A 24,085-nucleotide genomic window follows, 5' to 3' on the forward strand; every position below is an offset into this window, starting at 1 on the left:
TAGAGATAGACAGTGGAAAACAGAAAATAAAAAGAGAGAAGGAAAGTCTGAACCAATAATATATTAAAATATTTAGTTGTGCCATTATTACATAATAGAACATATTCTTTTTTTAATTACAAAAGAAAAAAGCAGTATTTCTCTATTTTTCTAAACATATAGGATTTTTGTCATTATAGTAAAAATAATACCTAATTTCAGTTTTAGAAATACATATTTGTTCTTTTAGCTATATATCTAGCCAAATTTACCCTACATAAATTGTTAGAGATATAATAAAACTATGTTTGTATCTATGCATATATTTACAATATTTATATTTATAACAATAAACTATTAATGCAGTTTGAATGTAATACACTATATTTGTTGATATGGAACATATTTATACTCTATGGTTAAATAAAATTCAGGGCAATTAAATATTTTAGTTAAATATATTTGATTGATAATCTGCCCTCTTGTCCTTTCTTTCCTAATCCTCATTTATGACCATGGGGAGATTTTAAAAAATTATTTAAAAATCATGAATAAAGAAAATAGTGGAGCTAAAAACCTCTAACACAGATGTACAAATAATTACTTAACATAGCTGATTATAAGGCAAAAATACAAACTGGTATTACAGTAAGCTCAGGAAGACTCAGGAATTAGAGGAATGATGTAATAAACAAACAAACAACTAACAGGAAAATAAGTTTCTAGGGTAGGGATATAGACAGGACAGAAATGGGAGAAATTTCCAGGAAAACAATGAAAGAATATAGGAAGATAACAACTGGTTAGGGACCAATCCAGACTGAAACAAAAAACATAGGGATACAGGAAAGAGAAGAAAAAAATAAATATGAAATTAATGTACTAATTTATTACTTGAATGTTCTGAGAAGAGTTTTAAACATTAACAGAAAGTTTGGGAACAAATTAATGATAGATCCTTAAAAACTTAAGCATCCTATATAATAAAGAGGTAATATGCAAATTAACTCTCATTCCCTCACAAGATGGCTGCCTACGACCAGGCCAGCAGGGGGGTTAGTGAGGGAAGACCAAATGACTGAACAGCAGGCTGCGTGGGGGGCAGCCAGGCCAGCGGGGGGGGGGGGGGGGAAGTAAGGGGTGACCAGGCCGGCAGGGGGGGCCGTTGTGGGTGACCTGACCAGCAGCGAGGGGCAGTTAGGGGTGATCAGGCTGGCACACAGAGGCAGTGAGGGGCAATCAGGCTGGCAGGGGGGGGGGGGCAGATAGGGGCAACCAGGCAGGCAGGCAGGTGAGTGATTAGGAGTCAGTGGTCCAGGATTGTGAGAGGGATGTCCAACTGCTGGTTTAGGCTTGATCCCCAGGATTGAGCTTAAACCAGCAGTCGGACATCCCCCGAGGGGCCTGGAATTGGAGAGGGTGCAGGCTGGGCTTAGAGGACCCCCCCATTCATGTATTTTGTGCACCAGGCCTCTAGTATAAAAGTAATTGGCAACTATATCACCTTGGAACAAGAAAAAGTGTACAAGAAATGTAAAGAAATACAAACATAATGCATTGCATGACTGAGTAGAAAATTATTAATACAGAATCACCAGAATATAAATGCTGAATATTGGTCTAGCCCAGTGGTTGGCAAACTCATTAGTCAACAGAGCCAAATGTCAACAGTACAACGATTGAAATTTCTTTTGAGAGCCGAAAACCGACTTCTGTGCCTGGGTCACGAAGTTTCAATCGCACTGTACGTGTGGGCCCGCACGTGGTATTTTGTGGAAGAGCCACACTCAAAGGGCCAAAGAGCCGCATGTGGCTCGTGAGCCACCGTTTGCCGACCACTGGTCTAGCCAAATCTGACTATATTGACAGAATGGACTAATGAGAAGTATGTTTGTGGGCATATATGTAATGGGTGTCTGGGAGGTAAGAAAGTTAAATCTTCATTTTCCATGGTAGTATGCCAAAAGATAGTATCTGAAATAAAAAAGTAAAGTGTTTTCATAAAAAAAAGTTATATAGAAAATAAAGAACTAAATATAGCAGGAAGAGGTGGGGAATGGGCAACTGAAAGATGTCATAGTGCTTTTCCATGTGAAATGAACACAGGAGTAAGATAAGGAGGCTGCTATATCTTCTTTCTAAGCCTTGAAGATCTAGTAGTCATTCAAAACCAATAATTTTTCAACTGTTATAATAAATTAAAAACTAAAGACTTTAAGTAATAAATGTTTAATTACTTTGCCATTACTGGTATGTCTTAATAATTGCCAAAGCCTTGGAACTATTGCCCTGCTTTTGCTCTTGCCTTCTTTGAGTTTATTTTCAAAAAGGATCCAGAGTGATTCTGTGAAAATATATCAGATCACAACTTTCCAATGGCTCCCAAGTTATTCAGAGTCAAGGTCAAAGCATGCAGAATGGTGTACAAGGATCCAGACACCTGTTACATCTCTGACCTGATGCCTACTGCTTTCTCTCTGGCTCCCTCTCCTCCAGGTACACTGACCACTCCTATTAAGGGCATACCGCACTTTTACAGTTGGCACCTGTTCTTCCACTGTTAGCTACAGAGCTAAGTCCCTCAGTTTTATTCTGCCACCTGCTCAGTGAGGTTCCCTCTCACCTCTAATGCACCTTTTACCTCTCCTTCCACTCCAGCACTCTTGATATATTTTTCCTGTTTTATTTTTCTTCATATCACTTAACTTCTAACAGACATTTTAAATGTTCTTTTTTTTTTCTTTCTCCTCCAGACAGAATGTAAACTCTACAAGAACAGGGATTTTTCATTATTTTATTCTCAGTGGCCATAACAATGCTTGATATATAGCAATTCAATAAATATTTATTTAAGCAATGAATAAATTATAATATATATATATATATATATATATATATATATGTATATATATGTATATATATATATATATACATACACACACACACACACACACACACTCTCTTCTCTCTCTCTCTCTTTCTAGTGGACCAGTGCACGAAATTCATGCACATTAAAAGGAAATTAATTAGAGAAAATATTTTAATATTGCTATTTGCCCTTTCTCTATAATAGAAGTGTCAGTGATGAAAGAAAATTAGTAAAATGTATATGAAAATCTCCCTCCTGTCAGAGTCTGGGGTGCGCCACATGACCTAGAGTCAAGTCCCTGCCCACCACCCTCATGCACTTCGAAAATACAGGAGACCCAGACCCGGCTGGCCTCACCCCCATTGGGTGAGACCCAGACCTGGCCAGCCCCACCCCTGTCAAGCCCCTCTGGACTGGGGGTGCAGCCTCAAGTCCCCCAGCCCAGCGCTGGGCGGGGGTGCAGCCTCAGGTCCCCTGGCCCTGGTGCCAGGGCAGGGGGTGTGGCCTAGGTCTCCCATCAAACCTTGCCGGGAGGGGGATGCAGCCTGAGATTCCCCGTCAATCCCCACAGGGTGGGGGGCACAGCCAGAGGTCCCCCAGCCCAGTGCTGGGGTGGGGGGCATGGCCTGAGGGCTCCAGGCCCAGTGCCGGGGCAGGGGACATGGCCTGAGGTCCCCCATCAAGCCATGCCAAGCAAGGGGCTTGGCCTGAGATCCCCTGTCAAGCCCTGCCAGGCAGGGGCTGCAGCCTGAGGTCCCCCATCAAGCCCCACAGGGAGGAGGGTGTGGCCTGAGGTCCCTTGCCCTGGCCAGGCTCCATGCAGCCTCAGGTCCCTGGTTTTCGGTTGTGACATTATGGCATCCTGGCTAATTTTCATATTCCTCTATTATATATATAGACTAGAGTCCCAGTGCACGAAATTCGTGCACAGAGGGGTTTGTCCCTCAACCCAGCCTGTACCCTCTCCAATATGGGACCCCTCAAGGGATGTCTGACTGCCTGTTTAGGCCCGATCCCGGTGAATCGGGCCTAAGCGGGCAGTCGGACATCCCTCTCACAATCCAGGACTGCTGGCTCCCAACTGCTTGCCTGCCTGCCTTCCTGATTGCCCCTAACCACTTCTTCCTGCCAGCCTGATCACCCCCTAACCACTCTGCTGCCAGCCTGTTTGCCCCCAACTTCCCTCCTCTGCCGACCTGGTCACCCCTAACTGCCCTCTCCTGCATGGTTGATCACCTCCAACTGCCCTCCCTTGCAGGTTTGGTCCCTCTCAACTGCCCTCCCTTGCAGGCCTGGTCCTTCTCAACTGCCCTCCCTTGCAGGCCTGGTCCTTCTCAACTGCCCTCCCTTGCAGTCTGGGTGCCTCCCAACTGCCCTCTCCTGATGGCCATCTTGTGGTGGCCATCTTGTGTCCACATGGGGGCAGGATCTTTGACCACATGGGGGCAGCTATATTGTGTGTTGCAGTGATGATCAATCTGCATAGTACTCTTTTATTAGATAGGTTAGATGCCTGGTACAGGGGTGGGGGCCAGCTGGTTGCCCTAAGGGTGTCCCGGATCAGGTGGGGGTTCCCTTGGGGTGTGGGGCTGCCTGAGCGAGGGGCCTGTGGTGGTTTGCAGGCCGGCCACGCCCCCTGGCAACCCAAGCGGAGGCCCTGGTATCTGGAATTTATTTACCTTCTACAATTGAAACTTTGTAGCCTGGAGTGGAGCCAAGCCTGGGGCTCCCTCAGAGGCTGGCAGCCATTTCTGTTGGGATTATAATTGTAACTTTGTTGTCTTAAGCGGGTGGGCCCAGCCAGGTTGTGCGGAAAGCTTTGCTTCCCCTGCTGCTGGCGGCAACCCTGGCCTGCTCTCTCAAGCTCCATTCTGCAGCCATTCTGTTTGAATTTGTTTACCTTCTATAATTGAAACTCTGTAGCTTGAGTGGAGACTTAGGCCTGGCAAGGGCAGGCCAAAAGCTTGGCTTCCTCTGTTACCTAGGAAAGCTTGCTCTTTGTGGCTGTAGCCATCTTGGTTTGGGTTAATTTGCACGCTCGCTCTGATTGGATGGTGGGCGTGGCTTGTGGGTGTGTTGGAGGTATGGTCAATTTGCATATTTGTCTATTATTAGGTAGGATAATAGAGTTAATCTTATTTTCTATTTTATCTATAAACAACACACACACTTTTGTAATAAAAATATATAAAATCAACATTAAAACAAATCTGCATGAGCAAATTAAAAAATGCTGAAATACGGGTATAACGATTTTTGGCTTATGTTGAATGTGGAAAATAAATGAAAAAATATTTTTTAATGTGAATTAAAAACTACCTTAAATATTAAGTTTTTTTTAAAAAAGCTTTCTAACATTAATCTAATAATTTGCATTATTTATCTTGCCTTCTGTTGTTTTCCTTATTCACATATTTAAATGAACATAATGGTCATGATATTATTATTGTTGTTGTTTTAGTCACTACTTATTGGTCACTACCAATTGGCCAGGTCCCTTACTAAGTATTTTATGTATATTCTGTCACTTAATCTTCATAACATGAAGTAGGTCTATTCATTTGTACATTTTATAGATTTTGATTTTTAGAAAGCTGTTTGTTTCCAAAGAAAACTACATATCATTAATTCTAATTACTATATCATAATTAAATGTTCATTCTTAAATTCACTTAACTATTTAATATGTTTCAACTTTAATAAGTCTAGGTCCAAAGTCCTTTACATTCCCCCAATTCTGCTGCTCCAGCTCTTCAATTTTTTTTCTTCTTTCAAGTGCATGTCAATGTGTATCTACAATTGCTCAAGCAATAATCCTGGGGTCACTCTTGACCCCTCTTTATTTCCACTCTCACAGCAATCCTGTTGCCCTTACCATCAAAATACATCCACGGTTTAACCTCTTTTCAATACTTCGCTAAACCACCAGAGTCCAAGTCTCCAGAATCTCTGGACCAAATTAGGTCCAACATTATCAAGAAGATGTGACTGGAGCTGAATCTGGGCAACTGGGGGCTCTCCCCCAACCCTGTCCTTAGAATGGCCATTCTGCCCGCAGTTCCCATAGCCAGAGCCATTTCCAGGATGCAACCTTGAGAAAGGCATTACTGAGTTCATGTGGAATGAATACTTGACTGAACCCTGATAGATCCTCCCTTCCCCCAACTGATGGACGGAGTATGACGTAAACTCCACCTGCAGCCCGAACATTCCTGAACACCTTATATGGACTGTACGTTGAACCACCAATCAGCACCTGCCAAATACCCTAAGCCCCTGATTCCTAAGTCCCTAGGTGCCTAATCATGTACCTTACATGAAACCACCAATCAGCGTGTGCTGAGTACCCTAAGCCCCGTCCGTCCCCTCCTTTCCTCCCCTCAAAAGGCGCTTCCACCCAGGCACGCCCTCTCTTTTTCCCTCTGGAAGGGAGCTGGCAGGGGTCTTCTCTCCAATAAAGCCTGTGTCCTGGTCTCCGGCCCTCTGTTTCATCTTTCAAACCCAGTTCAGGCCTCTACATCAACTTTTAAGATTCTGGAATGCAAATGCGGAGATCTTGTCTTGCAGCCGCCCAAACAGGGCTGGTAACTAAGTTCTCTTTTTTATTTACTTATTTATTTTTCCAGACACAGAGCCATTCGGTCACCACAAGACTCTCTTATGTGGCCTTTTTGGAGCCTCACCCACTTCACTCCCATTCTACTGCCTCCTTAATGCTGGCTACCACTAATGGTCCTCTCTTTCTGTAATTTTGTTATTTCAGGAATGTTATAAAATGAAACAAGGCAATACCTTACCTTTAGGATTTACTTTTTTTTATTTTTTATTATTCAACACAATTACCTAGAGATTCTTTCAAGTTGTACCAATCGTTTGCTCCTTTTTATTGCTGAGTAGTATTTTATGATATGCATGTACCATCCATTTGTTTACCCATTTACTCACTGAAGAACATATGGGTTGTTTTCAATTTTTAGGTATTATGAACAAAGCTGCTATGAATATTTGTGTGTAGGTTTTTATGTGATAAGTTTGCATTTCTCTGATATAAGTAAATACCTAAGAGTGCAATGGTGGTTACATATTCGGTTTTACAAGAAGCTGCCAAACTGCTCTCCAGGGTGGCTGTCTTACTTTACATTTTCACCGGCTCTGTATGGTTGATCTAGCCTTTCCACATCATTGTCAGCATTTGGTGCTTCATCCTTTTTTTATTTTAGCCATTCTGGGTGTGTAGTAGTGATACTTCATTGTGGTTTTAATTTTCAGTTAATGATGTGCTCTTTTTTTTTTTACCATCTGTATATCCTTTTTGGTGAAATATCAGTACACATATTTTTCCCATTTTCCAATGGTTTGTTTTTGTACTATTGAGTTTTGAGAGTTCTTTATATATTCTAAATATTATTCTTTTATCAGCTATGTGGTTTGTAAATAATGTCTCTAAGTCTGCAGCTTGTCTTTCATCCTCCTAAGCGGGCTTTTCATAAGACAACAGTTTAAAACTCTTCCCCCCACCCAGCTTTATTGAAATTTAATGATATACTAGTATGACATTGGTGAGTCTCAGGTATACCATGTGATGATTTTTCACCATATATATTTTAACTTTCATGACGTACAATGGATAATGTGCTTGGTGTGATACCTAAAAGCTCCCTGATTAACCTCTGGTTATGAGGACTGCCTTTTAAAATTTTTATAGTTTTACATTTATATTTATGGTGCATTTTGAGTTAAGTTTTGTATATACCATGAGGCTTAGGTAGAGTTTCATTTTGGGGCATACAGATATCCAATTGACCCAATACTAATTTTTTAACACACTGTCCTTTCTCCATTGAATTGTGTATACAACCTTGTCAAAATCATCTGGCTGTTTTTTGTTTGTTTGTTTGTTTTTTTGCTTTGAAATCTAGTTCTGTATTCTCTATTCTGTTCCATTGATCTCTGTGTCTGTGATTTATTCCTTCATCAACACTATACTATATTAATTACTGTAGCTATGTAGTGGATCATAAAGTTTGCTTCTATGATTCCCTTAGTTTATTCTTCACTTTCAAAATTGAATTAGCTATTCCAAATCCTTCACCTTCCTAATTAAATTCTGGAAAACAGCTTTTCTATATATATAAAAAAAAATTTATGGCAATTTTGTTTGGATTTTTTGTATCTTGAATTGGTTTGGGGGAGACTTGACATTTTGAATATATTTACTAACTAAATTTCTTATAGTTACATAGCATAAATATACTAAAAATGTTAATTCTATTTTGATTATTAAAACCTGCCACCCATCAATCCAGAGTGACCTTCCTCTTTTGATTGACTCTTCCTGCCCTCCATGTATGAGGGTCAGTTTCAGATTATTTAGAAGCAATATTGGATAACAAAAAAATTTTCACAAAGCCATGCTAAATTAAAAGAAATAATTTAAATACTATTTATAATTTTGTAAACATCTTTATAAATATATGAATTGTGTGGGTGCACAGGCACATGTAAAATCTAAAATAATAAAAGCATAATATGCTAATTAGATCAGAAAAATAAAAATCTTCTGATGTCATTCCGGACGAAGCCACGGTGGTGGGGGCCGAGGCAGAGTGGTTAGTGGTAATCAGGCAGGCAGGCAGAGTGGTTAGGGGCAATGAGACAGGCAGGAAGGCCAGCGGTTATGAGCCAGGGGTCCCAGATTGCGAAAGGGATGTCGCAGGATTGGGCCTAAACTGGCAGTCAGACATCCCCCGAGGGGTCCTGGATTGTGAGAGGGTGCAGGCTGAGCTGAGGGACCCCCTGCCATGCAGGAATTTCATGTACCGGGCCTTTAGTATTATAATATTTATGAAAATATGGGCACACTAAAAATTAAATGCAGTAAAATATAAATGTAAAATATTTTGTATTTGATATTAATATTAAATATTAAAATAACATTTAAATATGAATAATTGCTATTCCAAGAGTGACAAATTATAAGTGACAAATTATAAGTATACTGAGGGACACCCCCTCCCCTGTGCACAAAATTTGTGCACGGGGAGGGGGTGTCCCTCAGCCCAGCTTGCACCCTCTCCAATCTGGGACCCCTCGAGGGATGTCCGACTGCCCGTTTAAGCCCGATCCCAGTGATCGGGCCTAAACTGTCAGTCAGACATCCCTTTCACAATCCAGGACTGCTGGCTCACAACTGCTTGCTTGCCTGCCTTCCTGATTGCCCCTAACCGCTTCTGCCTGCCAGCCTGATCACCCCCTAACCACTCCCATGCCTGCCTGATTGATGTCAAACTGCTCCCCTGCCAGCCTGTTTGCCCCCAAGTTCCCTCCCCTGCCAGCCTGGTCACCCCTAACTGCCCTCCCCTGCAGGCTTGATCGCCCCCAACTGCCCCCCCTTGCAGGCCTGGTCCCTCCCAACTGACCTCCCCTGCAGGCCTGGTCACCACCAACTTCCCTCCTCTGCCAGCCTGGTCACCCCTAACTGCCCTCCCCTGCAGGCTTTATCGCTCCCAATTGCTCTCCCTTGCAGGCCTGGTCCCTCCCAACTGCCCTCCCCTGCTGGCCATCTTGTGGTAGCCATCTTGTGTCAACATGGGGGCAGGATCTTTGACCACATGGGGGCAGCCATCTTGTGTGTTGGAGTGATGGTCAATCTGCATATTACTCTTTTATTAGATAGGATTTTATTTTTTTCATTGGGCTTTTTGTACATCTCCAAAAGTTTTATAATGTATACTTGCTTAAATTTCTAAATTTTTACAATGCTCATGCATTACATTTATAAACAGAAAAATGACATAAAACTGGTATATAATGTTAGACATTTTATATTGAAAGGTGAAATACCCAGTTTAGAAACCAAACATTGTATAACTAAAATCTGTATTATTTTATTACTAGGTGTTATACAGATTGTATATCTGTCTTAATTTTATGGTCTTGATGACACTAATGAAATTGAGAATTAGAGCAAAAAACAATAATTTAGAACAAGAATTTTTAAAATTCTCATTTTTAAAATATCTGTTCTCATTGCATTAGTACATTCCTGAACTTATGAATATCTCACAAAGGTGAATTTAAAACAAAGAAAATCTCTTTACAACTTTTAGAAATTGGGCAGAAATTGTATATAAATATCTATATAATCTAATAATAGACAAATATGCAAATTGACCGCACCTTCGCTACACCTAAGCCACGCCCACCAGCCAAGCCACGCCCACCAACCAATCAGGACGAGTATGCAAATTGCCCCAACAAAGATGGCGGCTAATTTGCATATCAAGACAGTGTCGAAAGAAGCCAAGATCTGCAACGGGGAGTAAAGCTTCGACGAAGCAAGCAAGCCAGGGGGGCGGGGGGAGGAGAAGGGAGGAGTGAAGTCAGGGCCGTGGGCGAAGGGAAACGAAGGCGGGCTGGAGGAGAAGGCGGGGCCGGCGGCAAGGGCGGAGCGGAGGTGGGGCCGGGGCGAAGGGAAACGAAGGCGGGCTGGAGGAGAAGGCGGGGCCGGCGGCAAGGGCGGAGTGGAGGCGGGGCCGGGGCGAAGGGAAACACGGGCGGGCTGGAGGAGAAGGCGGGGCGGGCGACAAGGGCGGAGCGGAGGCGGGGCCGGGGCGAAGGGAAACGCGGGCGGGCTGGAGGAGAAGGCGGGGCCAGCGGCAAGGGCGGAGCGGAGGCGGGGCCGGGGCAAAGGGAAACGCAGGCGGGCTGGAGGAGAAGGCGGGGCCAGCGGCAAGGGCGGAGCGGAGGCGGGGCCGGGGCGAAGGGAAACGCGGGCGGGCCGGAGGAGAAGGCGAGGCGGGAGGCAAGGGAGGAACGGAGGCGGGGTAGAGTGCAGCAGGAAATCCCATTGCAGGAATTTTCCTGCAACGGGAAAGCTAGTATATTTATAAAAGCCTAAGCGACCATTACGACCCAACAACCAAAATGACCCAGTTGACCAGTCGCTATGACATGCACTGACCACCAGGGGCAGACGCTCAATGCAGGAGCTGCCCCCTGGTGGTCAGTGCACTCCCATAGCCAACCTCCTGTGACCCCTCACTCTGGCCAGCCTCCCCCATTGGCCCTGATCGGGGGCGGGGGAGGGGACTGGCCAGCCAACCTCTCAGGGTCTCTCCCCTTGGCCAGCCAGCCCCCCGATAGGCCTGTCCCACCTGTGCACAAATTTGTGCACTGGACCTCTAGTTATATATAAATGTGGTTGTGGGGAAAGCCCATGATGTGAAAGAAAAAAGACTATAATTGATTTTAAATATTGTAATATATAACCATAGGATTTGGCCAAGTTGACTAAGCCACATTTTATTATCAGTAAATAAATTAGAAAATAATTCCCACTCTACCTATTGCATATGGGAGTTGTGAGGAAGATACCAAATAATGTGTGAAAGTTACTTGAAAAAACGTTGCACAAACCCTTGTTTTGACAATGAAATTATGATTTCAGAGAAGTAAATAATACAAGAAGTTATATTGTAAACTTTACCCAAATAATTAAGTAGAATATGAGAAAAGCCAAATTCTGAATAAACCAATTTTCTTTTGTAGCAGTTAACTAGTATTTCATACTCATATAAACCCAATAGTCATTAACAAATTAGTTAACTTCCTCCTAATAGCTTAAAAAATACAAGCCATTTTATCAGGGATTTTGTTAGATTTTAAATTATTTTTATTGTATATTACATTACCAACTCAACATAAGTAGTCCAGAAATAAACTATATCTACTCAGGATCTAAATCATGCCCATATTTATTTATAATTCATTATCTTTTTTCAATTAATGATACGTTAGTGTGTGAAAATATAATGTATACTATAGGCCCGGTGCATGAAATTCGTGCACGGGGTGGGGGGGGGGGGGTCCCCTCAGCCTATCCTGCACCTCTCCAATCGGGACCATTGGGCCTAAACCGGCAGTCAGAAATCCCTCTCAAAATCCTGGTCCACTGGCTCCTAATCGCTCACCTGCCTGCCTGCCTGCCTGTCTGGTCAACCCTAACTGCCCCCCTCTGCTGGCCTGATCACCCCTAACTGCCCCCCTGCCAGCCTGGTCACCCCCAACTGCCCCCCATGCCAGCCTAGTTGCCCCTCACTGCCCCCCTTGCCAGTCTGGTTGCCCCCAACTGCACCCCCCCTGCCGGCCTGGTCGCCTCTTACTACCCCCTTTGCCGGCCTGGTCATCCCACGCAGCCTGCTTGTTCAGTGTTTGGTCGTCCTTCACTAACCTCCCTGCCAGCCTGGTTGCCCCACACATCCTGCTTGTTCAGTCATTTGACCATCCCCCACAAACCCCCTGCTGGCCTGGTCGTAGGCAGCCATCTTGTGAGGGTGTGATGGTCAATTTGCATATTATCTCTTTATTATATAGGATATTTGGCATAATTGTAGTGAATAAGCTGATGGTTTAAAAAGTTTATAATAATAAAAGGGGAGTTAAGTAATATCTCTTGGTAGAGTAAAATTGAAAAATAATTATCATGATGCATTTTCTTTTGTCAGCAAAAATAATGTGTGGCTCTAAGCTCTTTGTTCAGTCTCTCATAATCATGGAATGTTCTGCTAGATGTTTAAAAAAATAAATGTAAAATCTTGAATTTTTATTTCAATTGAAAATATGTGGTCAAGAATGACAAGAATCTCCTTTTGCAAACTCACCTGGGGATAGACCAGTCCTGTGGAGGAAAGGAATTCCATTCTTTTGTACCTGTGCTGCCTTCTCTTGAACTTGATCTTAGTTTCTTGGCTAACCTTTCTGGGCCCAATCTAACCCAAAACTCCTTCAGAGGCCCTGAAGTGACTTTGGTAGGGGATCATTGATTCTTTATATCCTATTTCACACTTAATAGCCCTAATAATTTTGAGGGGCCTGAAGTAGTTTCTTCAACTTGTTCATGGTCAATCAGGCACAAATCTATACATGGCTCATTTTCTACATAATGAGCAGGGTCAGATTAAGATATCTGAATGCCCTAAGCATCAAAAATATATAGATATTTGTTTTGTGGAACATTAGAAAACAAACACTAATTTCTAAAATGTATTTGAAGAAATATCATATCACTTCTTCCATGTGTTTCTTAGCATGTTTTGAAATATCAATGGTCAAATTATTTTATGTATTTTATAATTTTATTCCAATTCTTAACTAGCATGTAAGTAAATGCTTATTAGATCTAATAAGTAAAGCTAGCTGGGCTATATTGGACTCATTATATTTGCATTTCTATTAATTCCACCATACATTTGTTACCCTACCAACCATGTATTTATGCTAACTTATACTATGACAATTATTTAAGAAACACTTTTTGAACACAATGTGGAGAATATATTTTCAGTAATTGAATACTTTTTTCTCTTACCAAAAAAAAATATATATATTTTAAAACAGCAATTTGACTGATTGATAGAAGATATCTTTGTCAAAATATTCCACCCATTTTTTTAATACTAATCAATGGATCAGTAAAATTTAATGTAGAAACAGAAAGTTTTCAGAATTTGATTTACTTAAAATTTTCTCACCATTTGTAGGCAAATTTATTTCTTCTGTCACAACTTTTGTTTTGAAAAATGGAAAAGCAAGATAATATCTCCTAAACTTTATCTTCTTATTTTTAAGAGTTATATTATGCTTCTTACTTTCAAGAGCCATATCATTAGAAAAGGCACCATAGATTATGACTGATGTTACTTTTAGCTATAGAACCCACACATTATTTAAAACTAGAGGCCTGGTGCACAAAAATTCACGTACTCAGCCCAGCCTGCGCCCTCCCACAGTCCAGGAGCCCTCAGGGGATGCCCAACAAGCCGCAGTCTGGCATCCCTCTGCAGGAGGCAACCAGGCGGGCTGATCAGGGGACAGCGCCAGCCAGCAAGTTGCCAGCCCCGCCCCCATGATCACTCCTTCACCACTGCTGGTCGCTGCCGCCCCGCCCCATCACCACCCCCTCCCTCTGCCTGCTGGCATGTGCTATGGCTGGCCTCATGCCGCCTGCTTGCCAGCCCCACCCCCCACTGACTGGTCATTCCACTGTTCAGTCTATTTGCATATTACACTTTTATTATACAGAATACCAAGAGTAAGATTTTTCTGTTTTCAAAGCTTCAATTTTCTATACAAGTTAGATCTTAGCTCATTAGTTATGTAGATCTGGTCAAGACATGCTTTTTATCTCCCTTTACTATGTACTGTACTTCATAGAATTCATCTGAGACATATATTCTGAAATGTTTTAATACCATGGAATTATTCCATAGCTAATGTTTGAGTAAGTTAAATGGGTACTGAGAAATATGTGATATTACTTTCAATCTGTTCACTTTTTAAAAAATATGGTTTAAAAAGAGAGGACAGGAGAGGGAGGGATAGAAACATCAATAATGAGAGAGAATTATTGATTGGCTGCCACCTGCCTGGCCCCTACTGAGGATCAAGCCCTCAACCCAGGCATGTGCCCTGACTGGGAATCAAACCATGACATCCTGATTCATAGGTTGACACTCAACCACTGAGCAACACGAGCTGGCTGTTCACTTTTTAACCAAAGGAATAACAGGGAACAGTTATCTGCAAAGAACTTCCTGGCTATCCTATGACTTATAAATTGAGAACAAATGTAGACAGAATCAAAATTTATGTTTTCTAAGTTATATATTAGTTATCCAGCATAGTTTCAAATATTAAATAAAAACTAATTAACTTTTTCCATTGAAAGACATAATATCAGAATACTGATTATGTATACACGAACAATAGGATCATTTTTAGAAAGAATAGGGAAAATACATTAAATGGTTATTTATTTACTTTCAATATCTAATTTTACTGATTTCATAATTATAGCTAGTATTTATTGAACTCCTATGTGCTGGTCGCAATGTTGTGTACTCTAACTGTGATCATTTTGCTTTTAATGTTTTGTTTTGTTTTTTGTTATTCCTCACCCAGGGATATTTTTTCCCATTGATTTTTAGAGACAGTGGAAGGAAGCAAGGGAAGAAGTGAGGGAGGGAAAAAGAGAAAAAGAGAGAGAAACATCAATATGAGAGAGACACATCAATTGGTTGCCTCTTGAACATGCCCAACCAGGGCCAGGGATCGAACCTGCAACCTATGGACATGCCCTTGACCGGAAATGGAACATGTGATCTCTGGCTGAAGTTCTAACCACTGAGAGACACTGTCCAGGACCATTTTGCTTAATGTTAATAACAGTCCCATAACAGTGTCAGCCAGTTGAATTATTATCCCTATTTTACAGATAAAGTGACTGAGAGTGTAAAGATAAAATAGTTTCTTCAAGATCACTCAGGTCAGAAGTAGGCTAGGTGACTGTTCTAGAAGACCCTCTGTTAAATTCTCCTGAATATACCTGAATCATTCTTCTTAACATTTACATATAATTTCATACAACTTAACAAAAGGAAGACAATCAATCCAACTAAAAAATGGGCAAAGGACCTAAATAGACACTTCTCCAAAGGGCACATACAGCAGGCCAAGAGACATATGAAAAAATGCTCAAAGTCACTAATAATCTTAGAGTTGCAAATTAAAATAACCATGTCACACCTGACAGAATGGCTATCATCAACAAATCAACAAACGCCAAGTGTTGGTGAGGATGTGGAGAAAAGGGAAATCTATTATACTGCTGGTGGGAATGCAGACTGGTACAGCCACTGTGAAACACAGTATGTAGATTCCTCAAAAAATTAAAAATGAAACTCCCATTTGACACAAGGAACACACTTCTAGGAATATATCCTAAGAAAGCAGAAACACCATTCATGAAGAATACATGCACTCCTATGTTCATAGCAGTGCAATTTATGGTAGCTAAGATTTGGAAACAGCCCAAGTGCCCATCAGCAGATAAGTGGATTAAAAAACAGTGGTACATCTACACAATGGAATACTATGCAGTTGTAATAAAGAAAGAACTCTTACCATTTGCAACAGCATGGAGAGACCTGGAGAGTATTATGCTAAGCGAAACAAGCCAGTCAGAGAAAGACAAGTATCACATGGTCTCACTAATATGTGTAACCTAATGAACAAAATTAACTGATGAATACCAGGTGTATCGGTTAATAATGCATATATTGTAATCAAAGAAAACACAATAATTTCAAGAGAAACATCCAAAGTGCTTTATTCAAAACTAGCTGTACCCGGCCACGTGTTGCTGTGGATCAGTCTGGTTAAATGGAAAAGAAAAAAAAGAGAAAGTGCACGTTTCTAATATGTTTAATTTCACAATGCTTGTGGGTATACAATATTTTTTGTTGTTCCATTGTCTGTGCAGATATAGAGATTGTCCTTTTTGCCGACTCTAGAACATGCAACATATAATTGTCCATGTGAGAAGCAATCCGTGTGTAGATCTAAACCACACAATTCTAAAGATTGGCCCTGAGCTTTGTTGATGGTGATTGCAAACGCCAATCGAATTGGGAATTGCAATCTCTTAAATTGAAATGGCATATCCGTTGGAATCATAGGAATGCAAGGAATGAGGACATCTTCACCTTTGAAAGGTCCTGTCAAGATTGTTGCTCCTACGACATTGCTCATTAATTTTTTTTTACTGCAAGCCGTGTGCCATTGCAAAGCTTTGGCTGGTTGATATTTCACAACATGATAATGGCACGCCGATTTTCAATTGCAGTACGTGCGGTGGCATCCCTGGCAGATCGAGTGAATTCAAAAATTCTGTTGGATAATTAACCACTCCATCTGCTTCCACAACAGTGTTGACGGACTTGTATGTGACTGCCTCGCTTTGAATGTTAGACTGAATAATATTAAGTTCGTAGACATCTTTGTTCTTGGCTGCAAGAATAGCTCGTTCACTCAGCCAATCGTGATTCTTATAATTGGTTTGAATATTGGGAAATACTTTTTCAACCAATTCTCCTTTTGACGTCACTAAATTGCAGAAGTTATGAGGCAACGAAATTCGTCCTGAGGTCAGATCAACCGGCACCTTTCCGTTCCCAATTTCCAGCAATCGATGTGAGAATATCTCAGCTGATCTATCATTTTGCAGCTGGACACGCATATTTGTAGTTAATTTTAACGTCTTTACGTGTCGCCACGAAGTAGAGTATTTCAGGCAAGCATTTATTTTATCCGCTGGTGCCAATTGAGGAATTACAGGTAATGTTTGCCTGAAATCTCCTGCAAGCAATATTAATGCGTTCCCAAATGGTCTGATGTTTCCACGCAAGTCTTGCAATGATAGATCAAGAGCCTCGAGCGATTTTTTGTGCGCCATTGTGCATTCATCCCAAACAATAAGTTTGCATTTCTGCAATACTTTTGCCATGCCGGATGCTTCGGAAATGTTGCACGTGGGAGTTTCAATGAATTGCATGTTCAATGGCAATTTCAAAGCGTAATGAGCAGTTCTTCCACCTGGTAGCAATGTCGCAGCTATTCCGGAGGATGCAAGAGCTAAGGCTATGTCATTTTGGGATCGAATTGCTGCCAGAATCAATCTAATTAGGAATGTTTTACCAGTTCCTCCTGGCGCATCTAAGAAGATTTCTCCAACCCCATTATTGACAGTTTGCATTATTTGATTGTAAATGCCTTTTTGCTCAAGCGTTAGCTTAGGAATATTTGATTGCACATACGACAAAAGATCACCCGTGTTGTAATTTTGTTCATGACGCAATTCTACATGGAACGAAGTAGCAGCAGATCAATTCGGTGATGGCATTCCCAATTGATTGAGAACTTTGTTCGCAATTTCTAAGCACAAATCTTCAATCATTATCAATATTGAAATGGAATCGTGAAATTGGAAATTTGGAAATCGTAAATGGATTGTAAATCGGAAACATTGAAATAGAATCGTAAAATATTTAGTATAGTGTGTGTTGCTTTTATGTCCAACAGATGGCGCTGTTTTTAAAAAAGCATGTTTTTACCTGTCACAGGTGTGACATATATATAATAGTAGGTATAAGGTATATAAAAACACGTGCGTATTCGAATGCAATGTTGTGTCAAAATTTCAAAGCAATCAGTGAAGAGCTTTCAGAGATTGAAGATTTTGAACAAACGAACATTTACATTTTTATTTATATAGATAATGTCCATCGCTAGCTACACATTTCCCCTATCTTTCAGGTAATTTGTGGATACCATCTCAATCCACAAATTTTGAGGCAAACCATTCAGAGACCCAATTTTCCACTTCTTCGTACATTTTGAAGTGCTGCTCAGAATGTACGTGTGCCATCGATTGGAACAAGTGGTAATCTGAAGGAGCAAGGTCTGGTGAATATGGCGGGTGGGTTAATCCTTCCCAGGCAAGATCTTTTAATGTGTCTTTCACTGGTTTTGAAGTGTGTGATGATGTGTCATCATGAAGCAAAATTACTTTGCCATGTCTTCTGGCCCATTCTGGTCATTTCACGATCAAAGCGTGGTTCAAATTGATTATTTGTTGTTGGTAGCGATCAGTATTAATGGTTTCACCTGGTTTTAGAAGCTCATAATACACCACACCTTTCTGATCCCACCAAACGCAGAGCATTGTCTTCTTTCTCAAGCGAATTGGCCTTGACCTGGATCAACCCATGATTTTGTGCATTTGGGATTCTCAAAATAAATCCACTTTTCATTGCAAGTCACAATTTTATGCAAAAAAGACTTTCTTTCATGCAGTTGAAGGAACATTTTACTGATGACTTTTTGGTTTTCCATTTGTCTTTATTCAGTTGATGTGGCACCCATTTTCCTTTTTTTAAAATATTTCCCGTTGCTTGTAAATGATCAGAAATTGTTTGCTGAGCAATGTTTAATCTTTCTGCAAGTTGTTTTTGAGTTTGACATTCATCTTCATCCAATAATGCTTGTAATTGTTGGTCTTCAAACTTTTTGGTTGACCTGGACGTTCTTTGTCTTTCACATTGAAATCATCACTTTTAAAGTGTTTAAACCAGTGTTCACAAGTATCTTGAGATGGAGCATGTTCACCATAAGCTTCCCAAAGTATACAATAACTTTCAGCAGCACTTTTCTTCAAAATAATGAATTATACTTCCCACAAATGCTCTTTTTTGGGCACGAAATTCGACATTTTTAAGCATAAAAATATCTATGATGTTAAGACCTTCAGCAAACTTCTCATATGAAGTTTTGAAGCTTGTTGTCAATACAACAAAATAGAATGTGTATCAAATCGCATATATATCAACATATGTGTAACAAAATCTATTGAAAAAAATCCTCATTATTAACCGGTACACCTAGTAAAATAGATCCAGAGACATAGAAGCATGGAACAGACTGATGAATTTTAGAGGGAAGGCAGAGATGGGGTGTTAGGAGGGGAGTGATTAACCAGGGAACTTATATGCATAAAACATGGACACAGACAATAGAGTGGTGAAGGCCTGGGAGGGGTGGGTACAGGTTGGAGGGTGTCAATGGGGAAAAAAACAACACACAAACAAAGGGATATCTGTAATAACTTTCAACAATAAAGATAAATTTAAAAAATAAAAATCAAATAAAATGTGGTTTAAGTGCTTCAAGTGGACACTTGAAGTTGAGATGTGTTTTAAGTTAAATACACTAACTTTCAAAGATTTAGTATAAAAAAAGCAAAATATATCAGCAATATATTTAAAATTTGATTACATGTTTAAGTTAATATATTTTTAATATATTGGATTACATAAAATGTATTGGTAAAATTAATTTAATTGATATACTAGGTATTTTGGTGGCTGTTTTTCACTATTAAGTTGTGTTAAAGAATATAATTTGAAGATGAAATTTGCTTCATTAAGCAATTATTAAATCAGACACAGCATCCTGTCTAGCAACTAAAAGAGTTCTCTGAGGTGTTTGCAAAATGGACTTTTTTTTTTATAGGAAGAGAGTATGTCAAGGGAGCTATTAAAAAAGAAAATAAAAGTTTAATTTTAGATCAGGATTTCTTGTTTTGGGGAGAAAGAAGGGCACATTGTGGGGGTGGGGGTGTATCATACAATTGTCTCTAATTTCTTTGAGAATGGAGAGGACCAGGTTGACAAATTATCTTATTGGTGTTCACCAAAAAATTCCAGAATGGTTTATCAAGATTATATTTCTGGGGAAAAAGGAAAAACAGCAACAATTAGGTCAAGTATTACATCTAGGTCATGGCTTTATCACAGGTCATGCCATTTTGGGCCTCTGGTCTTCTTCTCCTTAAGAGTTGGTTCATATATTGTCTCTACATATACTTTTGTAGATTTTGGTTTGTTTCAAATATGTTAAATTTTTACAGAACTGAAAATATGCCTTCTATTTCATTTTTCATAATTTATCTTCTAGCTTGAAATATTGAATACAGGATAGCACATAGTTCTGTGATAAACTGGCCAATGGGTGGCAGCCATTTCCCCCCTTTATTCTTGGTGATGGTAATCTCAGGATTGTATTTGGGTAATCCTTTTTCTACGCAACCATGTGTAACCCATCTAACAATGACATCCTCCTTAACGGTGTTTTGTTTATACACAGGTTAAGGATATAGTGGAATCTAAAAAAATTAAGAAAAAAGTCTGTTCAGAGAATTGTGGAAAAAAAATTTTTGATAAAAAGAGATTACTATGCGGAGTGGAATTCCTCTTCTTTGATTGGATGTTTTGCTTGGATATGATGCCTGGAGGTGAGACAAGCACTCTTCTGTATCACAATGAGGATAGCTAAAATGATAGACTGAGGAAAGAAGGAACCTGGGCTCCTGAGGTAATTTCCTTTCTCTTTATTTATTCATTTATTAGTTATTTTCTTTATTTTTTATAAATTAATACATTTTCATATATTTCCAAAATGTAGAGTAATATTGAGCAGTTTTAGCCCCGGCCTACGTAGCTCAGTGGTTCAGTTCCCAGTCATGGCACATGCCCTGGTTACTGGTGGGATCCCCAGTGGGGGATGTGCAGGAGGCAGATGATAAATGATCCTCTCTCATCATTGATGTTTTAACCTCTCTCTCTCTCTCTCTCTCTGTGAAATAAATTAAAATATATATTAAAAAGATACTTTCAAAATTATTGAGCAGTTTTAGTTGGTGATTAATTTATTCAAATATAATAGGGTCATAATTTACTGTAAACTTTTTAAAATGTAAAATCATCCCTTTCAGAGATTTTCATTATCTTTAATTATCGAATATTTTATAATTTCATCCTAAACACACTGCAATCCCTGACAATTTACAGATTCCAACTGCATCTAAGATTATATAAATTTATATATACATATATATACATATATATATACTTATATATATATCATTATATAGTTTCATGATAATTATACATATTGTATTTTTATTGTGTTTCTCCGCCATTCAGTTTGGATATTTTTTTCTTTATACAGATGTGCTTCATATATCTATGCTTTTAGTCTACCTAAATATTTATATGAATAAAATACATATTTGGAGACAAACATAAATATATTTTAAAACTATAATACAGAATTAGAATTATATAATTCCAAGTTGAAGGACTGTAGGGGGTATTTACTCTAAAGTACTCATTTTTATAATAAGTAAATTGTCACAGAGTGGACTATAGATCTGCTAGGAACAATATTTTCATAAGAAAATAGCTCCTGATATGGCCAACTTGAATATTTTCTCATAAATGATGGTCTAAGTATGACTATCCTTCTGTTTTAAATTTCCTAGACTATCACAAATTCTAAGACCATGCACCCACATTCAGTATTCTGTGGTTAATCCCCTCTCTTTCCACATAAGCAGAACTCCTGGAGTGCTGAGGCTGGGTCCTTAATGTTGCATATATTAGCATAATTCCAGAGCCAGCTCAGAAGATAGGAACAATTTTTTCAGGACAGGTGGGCAGAGATGTGATAATAATATGAGTATAGAATCTACCTATGGTTGTAATTAATAAGTGCTGAAACTACAATGAAATAATTTTGACTCCCAACAGAAGTGGGCTATTGACAGAAAAGTTTGTATTACAGATGACAATATCATGCTGCTTTCCAATGAGCAGTTTAACACACGTCCATTTAAATGCTGAATAACTTGCCCTCATCCCCCCACCCCCAGTGTCTTGAGTCTGTTGGTTGTGCTTATATGCGTGCTTACAAGTCCTTCAGTTGATCTCTTACCTGCGCCCTCCCCCCCCCCCCCCCCCCGGCCGGTGGGTGCGGGGGGGGGGGGGGGAGGTTGAGGGGAGGTCAGTGGTGGAAAAAAAAGAGACATATGTACTACTATTTGTAATACCTTAAACAATAAAATTTAAAAAATAAAATAAATAAATGCTGAATAATATGTTTTACTTCATGGGTTTTGATTTTTATCCCTCAAACCCTTAATCAATCCCAGCCTGTGATCATATTTTTGCTTCACATGCAAAGGGTGTTAAGCTTCCTTTAATTATTTATTATTAACAAATGTAATATTTTATGTTCACAAAGAGCTTATAGCATGTACAACACACATACCCAATAAGACTGATATAAAAATGGTAGTTGAAAAAGAATTAACAAGTATTCTCCATTCCTCTGCTTTTATCATAACTTGCACAGATAACCATAATGGTTTTTGAAATAATACATTCCCCAAAATCACAACTCTAAGGCATTTACTGTAGATACATCTCAGGAAGACCTTCAGCCAGAAGGCATGCCATAAAACATAACAGACTCCTACATTGATCTCATTGCCTCTATTTTTATATAGCATCTAGTCTATTTTTATTCTATAAAGTTACTAAAAACTCAAATTCAATCCTGTTGTTTTTTTTTGTCTTTATAATCTTTCAACTTTTTTATTGATTTCATAATAAAGCTGAAACTCCATATCATTAAATCCAAGGCCTTTCTTAATTTGACCCTTATTAATAATTCTGGCATCATTTTTCAAAAATTGCTCTCCCTGAATTCTGTACCTCTGCCAGTTTCAATGACTGTTAGCTGTCTGACACCCCAAGGTCTCTCTCTCACTTTGAGGTATTTGTGTGGAATATTTGTAACACTTTCCCAATCCCAGCTCTCCACGGTTATGCCTTACTCATTTTCAGCCTCACGTGTGACATCATTCCTTCACAAAGCCTTCATATATATCCAGAATAGTCACTCCTTTAATTTTTACTTAGATCACCTTCTACTGCCATAGGTACTTATCATACTTGTATCTAGGGAGAGTTCATAAAATAGTCATTTCTTAATGTTTAGGGAGAAATATTGATATTTAAACATTTTGAGGATATTATTATTTCTACTAGCATAGTCATCCTGGAAAGAAGTATTTGATCAGTAGCTTTTAGTTATGCATGTGCGGGCCATGCAGAGTGGGCAGATAAGCCATCAAGTCAGAAGCTTTGTACTGGATGATATTCTTATGAGTCAGTGCTTGTACCATAGAGTAGTTACAAATTTTGACAATACACTTGCATTAAAGCCTGGAGGAAGTTTGCAATGGAAATTTTTTTGGTGTGAGAAAACTTGCCCTTGCTTTCTCTCATGTTTAGAGGACTTTTAGCTTACAGGGAAGAGATGACCCAGTCTTCATGAGGTTCAGTAAATCCCCTGGGAAGAAATTTTTCAAGACTACCACACACATTTTTTAATGACCAGTTTGGCAGTACAGTGCATATGGCTGGCTATCAATCCAGATATAGGGATTATGTATTTTTGTCTGCCAAGAGCATCTCCTCCTGCTGAAAAAGGCTCCCCCCACACACACATTTAAGCAATCCTATCCTATATAATCTATCTATACTAATAAAAGGGTAATATGCAAATTAGACCGAGTTGACTGGACATCTTCTGGACATGCAACTTCCTTCCAGACACAGCCATGGTGGTGGAGGCCAAGGCAGAGAGGGCATTTGGGGGCAAGATCAGGCCAGCAGGGGAGGGTCAGTGGGGGTGAGATCAGGCCAGCAGGGGAGGGCAGTTGGGGGCAAGATCAGGCCGGCAGGGGAGGGCAGTTAGGGGTGATCCGGCAGGCAGAGGCAGTTAGGGGTGATCAGGCAGGCAGGCAGGTGAACGGTTAGGAGCCAGAGGTCCCAGATTGCGAGAGGGATGTCCCACAGGGATCGGGCCTAAACCAGCAGTCAGACATCCCCCAAGGGGTCCCTGATTGGAGAGCGTGCAGGCTGTGCTGAGGGAACACCCCCCCCCCATGCACATGTTTCGTGCACCGGGCCACTAGTTACATTATGGAAACAA

The sequence above is a fragment of the Eptesicus fuscus genome, chromosome 7 (genome assembly GCF_027574615.1).
Source record: "Eptesicus fuscus isolate TK198812 chromosome 7, DD_ASM_mEF_20220401, whole genome shotgun sequence".
In the NCBI taxonomy this organism is placed as follows: domain Eukaryota; kingdom Metazoa; phylum Chordata; class Mammalia; order Chiroptera; family Vespertilionidae; genus Eptesicus; species Eptesicus fuscus.